Genomic DNA, 17858 nt, shown 5'->3' on the forward strand with positions numbered 1-17858 from the left:
GCGCTCCCGGCCCCAGGGACATGGGGACATCTCGACACCCGGCCAGCGCCACTGCGGCACTCCCAGCTTGGACCCCCTCCCACTCGCGGATGCAGATGGATGATGCTGCGACCGGCTCTGCCCACCCCGGGGTGCCCCCGAATCCTCCAAGGCTCTGCACTCCCAGCCCCAGGGACACGGAGACATCTCAACACCCAGCCGATGCCTCTGTGGCACTTCTGGCTCGGATCCCTCTCCCACCCTGGGATGCTGAGGGGTGACGCTGGGACCACCCTGAAGTCCTGCTGGGGCTGCACCCTGCCGCGGCGACATCCTGGGAATGGGATCTGTGGTGACACCCTGGGGATGGGGTCCCTTCCGCAGCGCTGGGCGCAGGGATGCTCGGAGGGCTGGGGCGGCACAGGGAAGGGAGGGGAGGGGAGGGGAGGGAAAGGGAAGGGAGGGAGGGGAAGGGAGGGGGAGGCCCCCACGGCCCAGCATGGCCGAGCCAGAGCACTAGCCAAGAGTCGGCAGCTTTGTTCCAGGTGCCGGCTCCCTTTTTTTCATTAGGCTAATGGGATGCGGATGCATTATTCCATTCCACATGCTGCTAATGAACCACTCAGGCCAGTGCATTTGCATTAATGTGCAAAGCACTGGAGGAGGGTGGAGTGGCTGCATCTGGCCAAGGCTGACCTTCCCTGCACCGCCCAGCCTCCCCAAACCGCACTGCGCTCCCACCACTCCCCCACCACCCACCGGACCCAGGAACTCCTCGGGATGGCTCCGACCCACATTCCAGGACAGCAGGACACTGAGCCGCCTCATACTTGCTGCCCACGTTGTCCTCTTGCCCGTACCGTGCCTGGCCAACTACACCACCCCTTCCCATATGGATCATGGACGACACCCCCTGCCAGTGCCCCTCTCTGTACCCTGTCCCCAAAGCACAAGTGACCACAGCATTCCTCCTGCACCCTTCCCTGCTCCCCAAAAAGGGATCACTCCCGCCTCCTGCACGGAAACCTGCTCGGCATGTCCCTCCTCCCCGGTTACTTGGACTGGGACCTCCCAGCACCACCCCAGAGCTCCCCAGGGGAGCAGGGGGCCCTCTCCAAGTCCCCCCAGCCCAGAGCTGGCAGGCAGCGCCGGGCGCGGGCGTCACTGGAGCCCTTGGGTTGTTTGTTACGGCTCCCAACTGCCTCTGTCCCCGGAGAGGTTTCGAAGGCGAGTGACCCACGAACTGGAATGCGCAAAGCCTCCAGCAAACAGAGCCAGCTGCCTGCGCCCGCGCAGGGGGGGTGGTGAGGGGAGAGCAGCCAGCCCCGGCACGGCACAGCACAGCATGGCATGGCACAGCACAGCCCCAACACAACTGCACAGCCCCCATGTCCTCCCAACGTGGGCAACCACCCGGCTGAGCTGAGATAAGAGCAGCCCATTGGTCTTGCCAAGTCCCCAGTGTCATCAGCTATCGTCAAGGTCCCCAGGCCCCCATGTCCCACTTCCTCCCTTCCTCCCAGCCTGTTATTTGGCAGCACATGGCCTCCCAGAGCTGTGCTGGGATCGTGCTTTGCCCTCGCCTGCCTGCAAGACGAGTCCTTGGGTGGCCGGAGGACCTTTAGGACATGGGACAGCACAGTGGCAGTGCCAGACCCCTGGCCTTGGTCTTTGCCACCTCCCAGGTGCTGGAGGGCTCCTGCTGGAATCAGGGTGGGTGAGCACAGCCCTGCTTGCCCCGGGTGGGCATGGCAGGGTCTCAGCAGCTCCGTGCCCGGCAAGTGTGCGAAGCCCCTTGCTGGAGCGCGTGCACGCGGGTGTCTGGGTCTGTCACAGCCCGGTGAGCAAGTTAATCTCAGGCTCCCTGACACGTGGAATAAAATCGCGATCCCATAATGGAATTCATTCGTCTTCCTGTCCAGGCAGAGAACAAGCCCTCCACTGCCCGCTGGGGCTGGGGCTGGGCCAGGCCAAGGTGGCCAGTGCCCAGCTCCCTGCCGGGGTCCCTGCCGCACCCACCCTCCTCCCTGCCACAGGACCACACTGGCACTGCAGCGACGCTCCTGCGAGCGCAAACCCAGAAAGGGGCCAAGCACTGGGTGCTGCAAAGTGTTCCCTTCCCAGGGGACATCAGCCACGTCTGTGGGGGCAGCTGGGGTCACCAAGGAGGGCTGAGCTCCCCCAGAGTGATCCGGGGTCCTGTCATGCTGGAGGGCAGGCATGGCACTCATGAGGGGGGAAAGAGAAACTGAGGCAGGCAGAGGTTTTGGGAAAGGGCAATCCAGGTGGCACGAAGGGGACAGGGGAAGATGTCCCTCTGTGCTTGTGTCTGTCTGTCCCTGCTGCTCCTTCTCTACTGCAAGTGCCTTGGCCAGGCCTGGTACAGAGAGCCCATCTCAGGGACTCTGCAGGGATGGCACCATTTGGGGAACCCATGGGCGACCCCAGCACAACCCAGGGACTACCTCATCCACAGCCAGGGGTACAAGTAATGGGGAAAATCTCAGGAGTGTGGGCAGGGCAGGAGGCCACAGGGTTGCCATGCTGCTCTGTGCCTTGTTTTCCCTCTGGCACCCACGTTGAGGCCACCCCCAGGCAGGAAAGTGGCCCCGCGGCCAGTAGAAGAGGAGGAGGAGGAGGAGAAGGAGAAGGAGGAGGAGAAGGAGGAGGAGGAGGAGGAGGAGGGCTGCTCCTTCTCGGGCACACAAAGCCCCTTTCATAGGGGCTGAGTTTGGATTTCCTCTGCCAGCCCAGCACCTCGCTCCTCCTGCCCTGCCAGCAAGGCTGTGGTCAGAGGGGGAAGCTGGCGGGTGGGACACCTGGGGGGACACAGGGACCTTCAGGTGGCTTCATCCCTCACCCTGACCATCCCCATGATTTTCGCCTCCTGTCAGCTTTTAATTACACCCCTAATAAAAGTCGTTTTGCAGGGGAACAGGAGCTTTGTTGCTCAGGAGCTCATCTGCTCCTGCTGCTCCTTTCCTGCTTTAGACTGTAATCCTCAGCTGGGGACACTGCAATTAGCCACCATGGAGCTGGGCACCGTGTCACGAGGATTAGGGCTCCCTTCGGTGGGGAGCTGGGGGACCCAGCCCTGGCGGGGGCTGATGGCTCTTTGCAGGATGGGGTCTCCCCACTACAGACCCCAAAAGAGGGCACCAGCTTAAGAGCCCCTCTGAGCCAGGCATGCCCCAGCTGACCTCCTCTGGGCACCCACTGCCTGCACCCTGTACGGCATCGGTGCCACTGGGTTTTTTGGGGTGCACGGGATCCACACAGGCCCTCTGCCAAACCCCCTGCAGTCCCCCCGTGCAGGCAGACCCAAGCAGGTCACCCTGCCAGGGGTCGGGTGGCTTTGTGACTCTGGGGACAACAATGGGGCTGGGAAGACCAACAGGAGCCTCGACCCAGAGCTCTGCATGCCTGTGAACACTGGTGCCCATCCCCAGGGCCCTGTGTCCCCGAGCGGGGCTGAAGGGGGAAACTGAGGCACAGGGCACCAGGTGCCCACGATGCACACACTGAAGCTGGAGAAGCTCCAGTGACACTGGTGACTGATGTGACACTGGTGCAATTTCGGTGACGTGGGACCCTCGTGCACGTCTCCAGCATGGCAGAGGCGTCGCTGGACCCCTGGAAGGCCCTGAAAGGAGCCCGCGCGTGGCTCCCGGTGCCTGTCGCCAATCAGGCTCTTCCCGGGGCTGCACGGGGAGCGCGGGCGCTCGTTAGCAGCCGCTCATTAAGAGCCCTCCGGGAGGATGAAGGTACCGGGGGCACCTGCACCTCGGTTTAATGAGCTGCAGCACCATTAAATGTTGGAGGGGACCTCGGGCACGGTGGGGGTGCTGGTGCGGGGGCTGCCCCCGCCCTGACCCCCACCCAAAGCGAGGTGGCCGCGGGAGAGGAGGAACGCGGGGAGTTGAGCCACGGTGACAACTGAGACGGCGGCGGCAGCTGCTGCCAGGGACACCCCGAGCTCCCCAGCAGCGCCGAGGGACACCCTGGGGACCCGTCCCCCCTCCAAGCCAGCACCCACGGGCGCTGCACAGAGAGAGTGACCGTGGCCAGAGCGGGACAGCGGTGCCCGCCACGACAGCACCTCTGGAGCCTCAGGGTGGGCACCTTCCCACTCGGGGTGCCCCTGGACTGAGAAAGGGACTGACATCCTGTCCCCACGGGCCTCACCCAGCAGCCAGAGCTCCCAGTCTAACCATTAAAGCACAGCCTCACACAGCACCCAGAGGGGCCCGCCTGGGGGAATCTCCGGGGGCAGCCCGCACGGGCACGGTGTGTCCCCAGCCCCGCAGGACGCCTGGGTCCCCACGCTCGCACCCACCCGCGTGGGGCTCTCCCTCGTTAATGTTTACTCGGGTTCGTTAGCGCCAGCACATCGCCATGGCAACGCTGCAAGCTGCGCGTCGCCATCCGCGCCGCCGCCGTGAGGCTTGGGGACGTCCCCACGCGTGGGGTCACCGCGGGCATCCACCACCGCCACCCCCCGCCCCGGGCGTGTGGGGCTGGGGGACGGGCTGGGCAGCAAAGGGAGGGGGACACTCCAGGGCTCGCCCCTCCCCGCCGGGGTGGCGCGGCTCGCTGTCACCCTGCCCGGGCGACAGCACCCGCCGCTCACCCCCAGAGCGCCGCCGCCACGCCGGGGCTGCAGCGGGCACTGCCAACACGCCTCGGTGCTGCATTATTTATAAACTGGAGAGCAGAGGGCTCGGCAGCAGCTGCAGAGCCCTCGCGGGCCACCCTGCCCGGCGTCACGCAGCCACCGAGCCCACTGGCACGGTGGCACCGCAGCCCCGGCAGCCAGGAGGGACAGCAGGGACAAGGCTGCCTGTGGGGCTGGCAGAGCCACGGGGCACCCAGATGTCACCCTGGCGTCCCCTTGGACGGTACAGGCGGCTGGGGCGGCACGTGGGGATGTCTGGTGTGTCCCTGTGTCCCCTGCGCTGGCACAGCACCCCAACCTGCCGCCTGCCACTCCAACCTGCTCTGAGCCACCCCAGCCTTCCCACTGCCACTCCAACCTGCTCCTGTCGCGACCTCCCTCTTGTCACCTCAACCTCCTTCCTGCCACCCCAACCCGCCCGCTGTCCCCCCAGCCTGCTCCTGCCTCTGCATGGCCTCACTGCAGATGGAGCTGGGTGATGGCAGCAAAGGGGTGTCCCCGTGCCAGCCCCCCGTGGCACACGGGCGAGCACTGCGAGGAGGATGTGGCCCCAGCATTTTCTCCCACCACGGGCTCTGTTGGCTACGGCAAACAGGTTTTCCTTAAGCTTTGCAGAATCCACCCACTTCCTCCCCCCCTACGAGTCCCACCTCCAGGCTGATGGGGAGAAGGAAGGAGGGGGGTGAAAGGCTGAATTGGGGCTTTTAATTTTTCATTATTAATTTCCCATCGACGCCGAGAGGCACCGGGGCTCTCTCAGCCGCCCCCAGCATCGCCCCCCGCGCTCCCGCGCGCTCTCCAAGAGCTCTGCACCGGCTGAAGCCGAGCCAGGCTGCCGATAGGATTAATTCTGCATGACTGCCCATCTCCGCGGGGGGATCTAAGACCCTCAGGCCTGCAGCAATCTTTAAAATTCCTCCAGCCCAACTTAATTCCCTCTTCCTGCAGAGCTGGCGCATCTGCTGCAGTCAGGCACGGAGAGAAGGAGACGGAGGGAGAGGGGGGGACGACGGGCACCCAGCACCGCCGTCGGCTCCGGCGCCAGGCGGTGGCCCTGCCATGGTGGTCGTGGTCCTGCGTTGTCACTGTGGGGTCACCCAAAGCCATGCCAGTCACCCATCCCATCCCTGTGGGTGGTTTGTACTGGGGATGGGGGAAACTGAGTCAGAGTAGGTCAGCCCTGGATGCAGGGTTCCCCCCTGTTTCCCCCTAGACAGGGGATGGACACAGCCCCCTAAACTGTTGTCACCTCCCTGTCCCTGCTGGGACTCCCCAAAGCAGGAGATTGATGTAAAAATGGGGCTTTTCCATCACCTATGAGCTCTGCCTCTCCAAGCAGGTCTCATTCAGCCCCCCCAGCCCACTCTCACCTTCCAGTGTCCCAAAGGACAGACTCCCAGGGTCGAACATCCCCTGAGAGCACTCAGGGCTCAAGATGCCCTGGATCTTGGGATGGCTCATTAGAAACAGAGCTACTGCTTGGCAAAAGCAGCATGGGGGAAAATCTCCCCTCCTCAGCCAGAGGACAAGCACCCGGTGTCACCCAGAGCCACCCACACCCATCCCCATCCCCGTGGGGCGCCCTGCCCGTTCAGCCACCTCCGGGCAGCGTCAGGACAAGGAGCCCAGCCACGCTGGGGGTTGTCCCCCCCAAGCCCCCGCCATGCACCGCGGCAGCCCGGGGACGGTGGCGCGTCCCCGCTCTGAAGGCTCGGCCACACCGAGGCTGGCAGCCGGCGGGCAGAGCTAACCTTCAGGGGGTGATGGGGAGAGCCGTGGCAGGATGGAGGCACGGATGAGGGATGGATGGATGGATACAGCCACCGTGCTCCAAAGCCTGCTGCACCCACCATCCACCCAGCGCCACGGCACCCTCCCGAGGGGCTGGATCCGGGAGAACCATCCCTTTTGCCTTCTTGCCTCCAAGTTGCCCAGCTCACCAGGCAGCTGAGGAGCGCAGCCCAGCCCAGCTGCTGGCGGAGCTGCGGATACATGCATTTAAATCACTTATATCTTTACTTTCTCCTGCGCTGGCTGTGAGATGGGCTTTTTTTTGCATGCGTAATTAGGGGGTGGAACAGATGGCGGAGGGTTCGTTTAAAGTAATGCATCCATTAAAATAACCTTCGCTGTCGGGGACTGCGCTCCGACAGGGGCCTGTTTCACCGGGGGTGGTGGGGAGGGTGGGGGGGCTTTGTGTGCTGAGGAGGGGGGTGTTGGACATTGGGAAGGGGGACGGAGAGCACATTCCCTGTGGGATACATCATCCTGGATCATGGGATGAAGGATACACCAACCCGTGTTGTCATGAGAGAGCCGGTGCCAAACTACGATCAAACTGGGGGCAAACTGGAATTGAACTGGTACTCTTCAGGGCCCAGTTTCCATGGCAATATGATGGCAGTGAGATGGTGGGGACGCAAAACCCAGGTTGGGGAGGATGCCAACAGTTCTTGAGGCAGGCATAGTGCTTGTGGGTACCCTGGGGTACCCTGTCCAGAGCTGCCCCCCGTGGGGACCGTGCCCACCTCTGTCCCCCACCTACCACAGAACCCAAAATATGCCTGAGTAGGGCATTGCCACGCAGCACCAGCCTTCTCTCCTGTTTCAAACCCCAGGTTCCTGGGAGAGGCAGGAGGGCTTTGTTCAGGCACCGGAGGAGCGGAGGCCAGAGAAAGCAGGAGTGCCCTGCCAGCTCTTGTGTTTCACTCCCAAGGAATGCCGGGGAGGGGAGGGGAACACTGCTCCCCGCCTTCCCGCCCCGCTGGGCGCCCAGCCCGGCTGCAGGGTGCTGAGGCTGGAGGAAGAGGAGGGATGAAGGATGGGGAGGCGGGCGTCGCGCGGATGCCGCGGTCCCACCACGTGCAGCGGGGCTGGCAGCGGGTGGGCTGAGGAGGGGGGCACACGCGATGACACACACCCGGGGTGACACGGCGATGCCAAGCACTGCCTCGGCTGGAGCGAAAAATTCTGGGCAAGAGCTGCCGAGCAAATGTCACACCCCTCTCTGGAAGGAAAGGAGGAGCACCCACCAAAGGAAAGGAGGGGTGCCCACTAAATTTGGGGAGTCCAGAGAGGCCAGGGAAGAGGACGGGGAAGGGTGAAAGCAGCAGTGGTGCCAGAGCCACCCAAGCGTGTTCAAATATTTAGTGTGCACTTGCAAAGGTGCTTCTGCTGCCTTTAGGGCATCGCTGCGTTGGAAGCATCAGAGAGGTGGGAACTGGGGGATGGGGAGCAAATGCCAGCGATGTGCTGCAGGGGGGTCTTTCTTTCCAGCTGTGCTGGGAGGGCCAAGGCACGGGAGCCCAGGAAAGGCAGGGTAAGCTCAGCTTTGCCCTGAGCCTGGCCCCTGCCTCGTTGCCCCCTCCCTGGCCACAGCTCCCAGAGCTCAAGGGACTGCACATCCCTCCATTCTCCTCCTCCTCCTCTTCCTCCAGTCCCATGAGCCCTGCTGGTTCCCCACATTCCTGCTCACTGGCACCCTCGGGTGTCCCCAAGCACTGTCATGGCCTGGGGGACAGCTGGTGGCTCTGGCAACGCGGCACGTGACATCTACAGCAGTGGTGAAGTGCCGAGGGAGGCGATGTCAGGTGCTGGGGCAAGGGACCAAGGGGACATGTGGGATAGAAGGGCTTGATGGGGACCACTGCAGAGGTGCCAGCAGCCAAGAGGGGATCATGGCAGGACATGAATCATGGGGTGACAGAGGTCCCCAGACTCTTCGTTTTGACCTCCCCCACCCCACAGGCACACCAAGGAGCAGCACATTCTGCTGTGCTGGCAGAATGAGGGACGCTGGGTTTCGCCCCATTCCCACATCGTCCTCCAGCCACCAAGCCCCTGCCCCACCGCCCCCACTCCCGCTCACTGATCCAAAATTCCCCCCACTCACCCCTGTCCTCTCACCTGCCATCACCTCCCCATCAAACGCCAGAGTCTCCCTTTGCCTCTCTGGGTGTTTCGTGAGCTCCCTTTGGTGCACCCCAGCACAGCTAGCTCTTCTCACTCCCAGCCAGCAATCCGCCGGGAAAAACCGGTCCCAAAAACCTTCCCCACATCCGCGCCAGCTCTGCGGGTCTGGGGGGGCCGCGGCTGGCCCCCTGCTCGCCAAGAACAATAGCGCCTTGTTCCAGCCCGGCTCCGTCCTCTCCTCCCTGGGCAAAGCCCTGGCCACTCTCACCTCTACGTTCCTCTCGCTGTTTCCCAGCTCCCTCCTGCCAAATCCCCGTTCCCGAGTGCTTCTCCTCCCCGCGGGTCCATATTAAGCTACATTCTCCTTTCAGCTGGGTGGAAAACAGCAGTAATAACCATGTGGAGAGAGCCGTGCCCCCCACCTCCACTTCCCTCCCACTTTGGGGTTCAAATTTCATTTCAGCAAAAAAGCTTCCCCCGCCTCCAATTTCTTCCCCCAAACCGAGTCGCTGTCGTCGCGTCTGATCTCGGCAGGGGCCGTATGGATGCTCAGCTCCTCCTGGTTCAGGATCTGCTGCCAATCTGGACCTTGCAAACTGGTTCTCACACAGCTCCCGCCTAGCACCTCCCTCCCAGCAGTTATTGTCCCTCCTCAGCCACCCCAACCCAGCTCACTCTCCTGCCACCCTGCTCTCTTGTCACCCTTCCATCCCGTTTCCCTGCCTCCTTGCTCCTCTGTCACCCTGCTCCTCTGTCACCCTTCTCCACTGCCATCCTAGTTCCCTGCCACTCTGCTCTCTGCCACCCCTCTCCCATGGCACCCTGTTCTCCTGCTCCCTCTTCATCCCATTCCCTGCCATCCTGATCCACTGTCACCCTGCTACCCTGTTGCCCTGTGACCCTACTCTCCCTATCCCCCTGTTTTGTTGTCACCACACTCCATGCCACCCTGCCCTTCTGTCACCCCTCTCTCAATGCCATCCCCGCTCCCTGTGCCACTCATCTGGTGCTCCACAGGGTGCTCGTGCCCCTGCTTCTGCTGGGCACATCCAAACCAAACCAAACCAAACCAAACCAAACCAAACCAAACCAAACCAAACCGCCGACTTCACTAGGCAAGATTTATTCCCGGCGTTTTCCCGGGGGGCCAGCGGGGCTGGCAGCTGGCAGGGAGCAGAGCGTCCCTGCTGCCTCCAGCCCAGCAGCCTCCCTCTTTCCTGCAGCTGAGGAGCTCATCTCCCTCGCCCAAGGCGCTCCATCCTCCTCCAGATATTTTAGGCCCAGGTTTTGCAAGGAATGTTCAGGCGCTGAGCCCAAGCCGATGCGCTGAAGTCAGCAGGAGGCGAAGAGGGAAGAGGAAAGAGGGAAGAAGAGAGAAGAGGGAGAGTGTGCGTGGGGCTTGAGGCCCTGGAGGCAGCAGCTGAGGGATGGCATGGGATGGCATGGGATGGGATGGGATGGCATGGGATGGGATGGCATGGGATGGGATGGGATGGCATGGCATGGCATGGCATGGCATGGCATGGCATGGCATGGCATGGCATGGCATGGCATGGCATGGCACAGCATGGTGCTCCCTCTGCCTGGAGCTGGTTTGGCGGTGGGAAGGGCAGAGGATTGGAGCTGGAGGATGCCAGAACTGCTTCCCTCTCCCTCTGAGAGGATCAATACCACGTTCTGCCTCTCCTCTGTCTCCCCGTATTGTGCCAGGCCAGGCTGCACCAACGCTCTCCCTCCAGCCTGTCATGCGATTTGGAATGGGAAGGGGGACAGTCCCTGTCAGTCCCCTTCACTGGGGAGGAGAAGGAGATGTTTTTGCGAGGGTGGTCTCCTGCAAACACCTGCCCAGACCCATCTTAGCACCCAGGATCTCCAAGCCAGCCTCATCCCTGCATATCAATCTTTGCCTGCACACCAAACCCTCCCTGTGCACATCAATACCTGCCTCTGTACCAAACCCTGCCTGCAAACTAAACTCTGCCCATGCACACCAATCCCTGCCTGCACCCCCTGCCTTGTACACCAAACTGCCTGCACAGCAAACCCTGCCAGCACACCAAGCTCCACCTGCACAGCAACCCTTCCTGCACAGCCAGTGTTTGCCTGTGCACCAAACCCTGTCCACACACCCTACCTGCACACCAAACGCTGCCTGCACAGCCAGCACTCCCGACGCTGCCCATGCACGTGCAGGCAGCTCCCACTCGCGCTCCCCTCCCTGCTGCACCCTCTGACCCCCGGCATCGCCCCAGACACCATCACCAGGCACCACCTGCCAGCACCCGGGCAGCCCATCACCCCCGAGCCCCCTCACGGCCGAGGGAGTCCCCGGCACACGCCAGCCCTGTCCCGGCCTCGCTGGCAGCCGCGGCCGACGTGCTCCGACAGGTGAGCCCCCGGGGCAGCGTTCCTGCCCGGGCCGGCAACTGTCCCCACCGGGCAGCCGGTTCGCCGGCATGTTCCTTCCCAGCACGTCCCTCCCTCCTTCCCTCCGCATCCAGCCTCTCTCGGCCGGCGAAAGGGGGGAGCCGACAGATTTTAATGAGCTCCCCGGAGGCATCGCTCCGCACCCCCCATCCTCCCGCCTCTTCCCGCGCCCGGGAACCGATGCTCTGAAACACAACCCTCGGTGGCAAGCCTGGAAAAAAACCACAGGGCACATTTCCCCCCGCCTTTTCCCTTCCCTCCTCGCCTCCCCCAGCTTTTTTTTGCTCTCCTGCCGATGCCAAAGACCCAGCCGGGCTCTTGTGCTTTCACTCGCAGCTGCAGCTGCCGATTTTCGCTGTAAGCCCTTGTGCCTAGAAGGCCCAGAGCGAGGGATTCTGGGACGCGGTGATTGAAGACAGCACCAGCACGGAGACCATTGCTCAGACTTTCCCTGTCTGTCGCCCCAACGCTCAACCCACAGAGAGGGAGGGAAAAAAAAGAAAGAAAAAAGGAGGAAAAAAAAAAAAAAAAGAAAGATGGAGAAGGGAAAAAAACCCCACCGGACTGGCGCTCGCCCCTTCCCACCCACGCCATGAACACGCTCGGCTGTGCCAGCACTGAGCACCGGGCAGGCAGCACACAGGGATGGGGTGGGCCCCCCAGCCCTGTGACACCCTGGTGAACTCCGAATCCAACACCAAATCCCACCAGAAGTGCGCTGGATCCCTCCCACTGCTCAGCCCACTGTACATCACCCTAAAAACTCCCAGTGGGGAGCTGAGCACAGCCCAGTTATTTCCCTTTTGTGTTATTTTTAAGGAAAATAATAACAAGGCAGCTTTCGAGCCACTGTCTGCAGCACAAGGTGAATATTGGGGTGTGGGTGCGAGGGGTGGTGACAAATGAGCACGATGCCAGGTCCTCGTGGGAAGCCGAATGCTCACCACAGCACTGTGCCTGCCAGGATGTGCCCCAGAGCCAAGCAAACGCCCTGGGAACATGCCACCATGTCCCCACTGCATGCAGAGCCCCCTGAGGAACAAGGTCCCCAGCACCCTGGGTGTCCAGACATGCCTGGGAAGGTCCCATGGGATCAAATCCTTGCCCTCCAGCAAGGGGCCAAGGCTTGGCTCAGCATGTGCCCCGAGGCAGAGCGGGAACAACTCCAGCCGGGACCGACGGATGGACACGGATGGGAGAGAGGGAACCAGGCTGTGACCCATGCACCCCTATGCCGGCAGAGGAGGGGGTGTGCTGAGCATCTCCTGGCCAGCTGAGCCCTCACATCCCAAAAAGCTCCCCCAGCATCACCGGCTCCCCAGGGAGCGGAGCGCACGGCGCATCCCAGCCCCGAAGTTTGGCGGGCAGTGGGGCGGGGAGGGGACGGCGGTGGGGGAGGACACACATCTGCGACGCATTCAGGGGCCATCCCGCATCCGGGCAGCCCGGCCACAGCCCGGCATCCAGCCGGCCGGCCCCAGGGGGAAAACGCTGCCATATCACCAGGCAAAAATCCCCCCCACATCCCTCCCGCTCCTGTTACCGAGCCCGGAAGAAGGAAACAGCCCTCCCCACCGCTGCCCTGTTTACCAAGAGCTGGTTCCAAGCACTCGGGAGAATAGCAGGAGCATTTCAAGGCCCTGTTTCCACTCGGCTGACACACACTATTTATAGAAGCCCACAATTCTCCCAGAGCTTTCCTCGGGATCTCAGCAGAAATAGCCTGCCCCGGGTCTCTGCTGCCTCCTCTAAGGAGGCCAGGGCAGCGCCAGCCCCTCCAGGCTTCCCTTAACCTTCCATGGGCTTCCATGGCTTCTCCTCTGCCGCCCGCCCCGCTCGGGGATGTCCTTGGCTACCCCGTGGCCGCCACGGTGCCAACCCCTCTCCCCCAAACCACCTCCGCCTCCTGCCAGGCCGCCTCCCGGCGGTGGCTCCGGCCGGTCCGGGAGGGAACCGGGCTGGGGCTGCCGGGGGGACACGCCGGGAGCCGAGCGAAAGCCACCTCCCGCCTGACTGCATCGGAGCGCGGCAGAGCCCCGGGGGACTCGCACCGGGGATGGAGTTGGCCTATTCAGGTTACAGAGACATGGCAGAGCGGAATTTGGCGCCGCGCCATCCCTTCTCCAGCCCCCCCCTCCGCCCTCCTCTTCCACCCCCCGCTCCCCACCACCACCACCACCCTCCCCTGCAAATTCCACAGCCCAGCAGGAGAAGCCAGTGTAAGGGGACACCTGGGGGGGCGAGGAAAGGGGGAGAGGCTTGGGAGGGGGGCCTCGATTCAGACCACGGGGCCCCGATTTGGACCACGCGCCCCCGACTCAGAGCACGCCGGCAGCAGGGTGGGAAGGAGAGCGGGGCAGGATCTGTGCCCGGCGCCCCGGGGGTTCGCTTCTGCTCTCTGTCACGCCAGGATAAATCTGGAGTGACTCCACCGCGCGCTGTGGCACACAATGAGCTCACCCCGCCGCTTTTGGGGGGCTCTCCTGGCAGCCGCGGCCAGGCGGGCTGGACGCACGAGGCCACCTGGTCGTGGGCACGGCCACGTCGTCCCCCCAGCACATAAACAAGCGGGGACTCAGGTGTCTCCACCTGCGCCGGCCTCGGGGACATCAAGCACAGAGGGTCTGGCGTCAGCGTGACCCTGCGGGGTGACTCCAGCCCCCGCCAGAGCCACCGCGGTCCCCCGTGGTCCCTGTCGCAAGCACCGAGGGGCCGCGCGGGGGGGCGGGGGGGGGGGGGTAAATCAGCTGATCGATAAAAACAAATCAGAGGGGGGATGACAGGCACGGGAGTAACAACCGCTCGCCGAGCCCCGCGCCACGGACCACGCAACTTCACCGGCGGGGCTGGGGGAGCCTCCCGCACGCCCCTCGCCCCGCAGCCTCGCGGGAGTGCCCCCCGGGGCAGCCCCCGCTCCCCCGAGCCGGCCTGCCCGGGGACGGCGGCGGGAGGCTGTGCCCCGGGGGGTGCCCCTGTCCTCCGGGGAGCCCCCCGAGCCCCCCGCGCCGCTGACAGGCTCTGCCTTCTAGCGGCCGGAGCCGGCTCTGACAGCTGTCACTCACCGCTCGCGCCCGGGGGGGCACGGCCGGGGGGTGTCCGGGGGGAGGCGGCCGAGCCCGCGGCCACGGCAGCCCCCGCGCCATGGGGGGCTCGCCCCGGGCCCCCCGCGCCCGCACGCCCCTCCCCACCACAAGTGCCATTAAACTCCGGCAATTTGGCACCAACTCGCCGCGCAACTTCAGCGGAGGGGACGGCGCGGGGGGGGACACATGCACGCGACACGCCGCCTCCTCCCCCCCCCGCTCTGCCCAAAGGGGGTGTCCCGAGTGTCCTCCCCCCCCTCCCAGCCCCACACAAAGGCGGGGGTCCCCGGTACTCACCCGCCGGCTCCTGCGCTCCGCGCCCCTCGGAGCCCGCCCGCTTGGGGAGGCTCCTGCCGCCCGCCGGGGCTGCGTCCTGACCGGCCGCGGGGGTCCCGGAGCCCTCGGCACCGCTCGCCACCTTCAACGAGAGCATTTCCAGCGCCTCCTGCTCACATTCTCCCCAGGCAACTCCGCTCCTGCCAGCCCGCCCCCTCCTCCGTCCCCTGCCTGCTCTTTCCTCCTTCCCTCTCCCCCCCTCCACCCCTCTATTTTATTTTTTCCGGGATTTTCTCTCCCCTCTACCGCTTAGCTTATTTTTTTCCCCCTTTTTTTCCTTTTTTTTTTTCTCCCCCTTTTTTTCACCTTTTTTTCCCCCTTTTTTTCCTCCTCTTTTTTTCTCCCCCCCCCTTCGCCTCTCACACACACACAAAAGGCAGCGGAGCGGGAGGCGGAGGGGAACCGACCTCCCCTCTGCGCCTCCGCCGCTCGCCGCCTGCGGAAAGCAAAGAAAGACACAGCGCAGCAGAGCCCTGGCTTGCCGCTGCCTCCCCCCTTCCTCCTCCTCCTCCTCCTCCTCCTCCTCCTCCTCCTCCCTCCTCCTCCTCCTCCTCCTCCTCCTCCTCCACCACCACCACCTCCTCCCTCTCTCTTGCCTTCTGCCGCTCCCGGCTTTGTGGGGGCTGGGATAAAAGGGGGGGAGCAGAGCCGGCGGCCAGGCGCGCCCAGCCCCTCGCTCCTCTCTCCGTGCGCGGCGGGGACCGCGGCTCCGCTCCGCTCCGCTGTCAGCGGCACGGCCAGCATCCGGCACCCCGGGGAGCCGTGCAGCACCGCCGGGGCATGCCGGGCCTTGTAGTCCTTCCTTTCCCCCCCCCTCTTTTTTTTCCCCTCCTTCCTCCCCCCGCCTTTTTTCTCCTCCCAGTCGCTGCGAGGCGCGCAGGGAGGGGCGCAAACGGGCGCGCGGCCGCTGAGCGCCGCCCTGGGAGGGGGGATCCTCACAGAGAGGGGACACTTTGGGGGGGACACCCCGGGGCAGGGTAACCCCCCCGGGCTGCCCCCGCTCGCCGCGGTCCCGCCGGGATGCGCGGGGCATTGCTGCCCTCTCCCGGGTTGCACCCGCACTGCGCGCCCCTTCCTCGGGGAGGCAGGGCTCGGGCACACACACACACACACACACCCCCCACCCCTTCTGCAGCCCCCTCCCCACAGCCTGGGGTGCACGGGTTCGTGGCTGTCTCCAGGACAGCACCCCTGCGCCCTCACGCACCCCACGGAGCCCAGGGTGCCCAGGGTGCCCAGTGTGCCCAGTGTGCCCAGTGTGCCCAGTGTGCCCACGGAGCCCAGTGTGCCCACGGAGCTGAGTGTGCCCAGTGTGCCCACGGAGCCCAGGGTGCCCATGGAGCCCAGTGTGCCCAGTGTGCCCCTACAGCCCAGTGAGCCCACGGGGCTGAGTGTGCCCACGGAGCCCAGTATGCCCATGGAGCCAACGATGTCCATTTTTCCTTTCCTCCTCCCTGTGCCCCCCCCCCAACTTTTAACTCTTTTTTTTTTTTTTTTTTTTTTTTTTTTTTTTAATCAAAAGCTCTCTCTGAGACCTGGCAACATCCCTGCTGTTTGCTAACACCCTGCCCTTCCAATTTTTTTTTTGTATCCCCTCTTGGCCATGTGATGAAGGGAATGCCAGGTGGAAAGGTGGTGAGCAAGGCCCTCGGGACAGTGGTGGCAGAGCTGGGAGCTGCCTCCCAACTTTCCAAGCATCTCATAAGCTCCCTCCCCACAGCTCCACGGAGCATCTCCCCAGCACCAAGTCACCGTCGCTGTTAATGTTCCCGGAGCTGGGTAGATACAATACAATTAAAGTAGATAATACCAGTGATGTTTGTTATGACATCGTGGTTTTGTGAGTGACGAGTGAAGGGTTAACTCCAGGGAATTGGGAATATTGCTTGGCTGCTAATAACACGTGAGTCATCGATGGAATAACACATGGGTGCAGGGAGAGACACAGCACCTGGCTTTACAGCAGCCCTTTGCCTCGCCTGTGTGGGGCACGTTGGGGATTCACCCGTGTTTTTGGATCAACAGGCAGCAAGGAAGGAATCTGAGCTCCAGACACACTGCTCACCCCAGCTTTACTGCTAAACTGGGATGAACTGGTGAGCTTGAGAGCTGTCCTCCAGCTGGGACCTACTGCAACTGGAAAGGTGCAGCTCCATCCCCTCCGTGCACCCCAGCAGGATCAGCTGGGTTTGGGGCTGGGTTTGGGGCTGGGTTTGGGGCTGGCTGGGCTCTGCACACCCTGGGCAGGGATGGGGAGCAGGCTGCACTGCTCCTGGGAGCCGAGCAGAGTGCAGGCCTGGGCTCCAGCCCGGTCAGCAGAGGAATCTGCACACGCAGACAGGATCGCTGCAATTGCTGGTGGCTGAGTGAGCAACTCTGCAGGCTTCCTCGTCCCCTCGCCCTGAATGTCAGCTTTGAATTTTCTTGCTATTTTTAGGGATGGTTCAAAAAAAAAAAAAATAAACCACCAAGGAGTATCCCCTCCCTTCTGGCTTTGCAGGGCTCTGTGCCCCATGAATATTGCAAGGCTGTGGATTACTGTACCTGTGCAGGGACGGGGGGAGAGGGACAGAGGGACAGGGCAGGGAAGAGAGAGAGGTCGTGCAAAACCCATGACATTGCAAGCAGAATGGGTTAGAATGTAAAAGATTTATTAATTTAATCCAAAGCATTAAAAGGTCATGTATTAATCAAAGAGATGCTTAAAACTGTCAAAGTCCTTTGTCAGGTTTGAAGTGCATCTCTATAGTTATCATAAAATATATATATCAGTCTGGCATGGAGCCCCGGGCAGGGCTGGAGGAGGATGAGGACTTGAGAGGGGCTTTGCAGTGGGAGGGACCCCCCGACCTGGCCCTGCCAGACTCCCGTGGGTGCCCAGCACCCCACACTGAGCTGGGTGCCTCATCCTGCTGGTGCCCAGGCCTGGCTTGGATCCCTCCCACGCCAGGCTCGTGCCCCGTGTGGTCTGGGGTGCGTTTGGGGTCTGAGTTTGGGGTGGAGGTGGGGCTGGGAGCGGGGTCCCCCGCTCGTCCCCGCGGGCACAGGTGGCTCCAGCAGTGGCACTGGGGCGGGTGAGCTGTGCCCGTGCCACTCGTGTCACCGCTCCGCGCGAGCTCAGCCCTGCCAGGATTTCACTTCAGCCGGGGAGGGGGTGGCGCAGGCGGGTCCCCGGGGCCGCCCGGGTCACCGGACGCGCTCTCCCAGCCAAGTGCTGTGTCAGCAGCGTTGGCGTGGACTAACGCTACCATCTAGCGGCTGCTCTGCCGCCGCTGTCCCCGCTCGGGCCGTGTCCCCGCCAGCCGCCCCCGAGCAGCCCCCCGAGCCCGGGGCCAGGCCGAGCTGCCCGGGTTTGGCCCCGAAGGCTGAGCCTGGCCGGGCTGGGGGTGGCGGCTGTCCCCCCCAAAGCCACCAGCTCCCGGGGTGGGAGCAGGGGTAGGGGGCTC

At 63.6% G+C, this 17858-nt stretch overlaps 1 protein-coding gene across 1 annotated transcript in view; it reads right to left on the reverse strand.

Annotated features, from left to right (window-relative positions):
* The window catches only part of AHDC1 (AT-hook DNA binding motif containing 1), a 50439-nt gene extending 35313 nt beyond the window's left edge, over positions 1–15126 (reverse strand). The window contains 2 exon segments of the mRNA XM_054517185.1: positions 14374–14494; positions 15009–15126. The gene's annotated coding sequence lies outside the window, so the exon portion shown is untranslated.
* Positions 15127–17858: the final 2732 nt, after the last annotated feature.

The sequence above is a fragment of the Molothrus ater genome, chromosome 24 (genome assembly GCF_012460135.2).
Source record: "Molothrus ater isolate BHLD 08-10-18 breed brown headed cowbird chromosome 24, BPBGC_Mater_1.1, whole genome shotgun sequence".
Taxonomy (NCBI): domain Eukaryota; kingdom Metazoa; phylum Chordata; class Aves; order Passeriformes; family Icteridae; genus Molothrus; species Molothrus ater.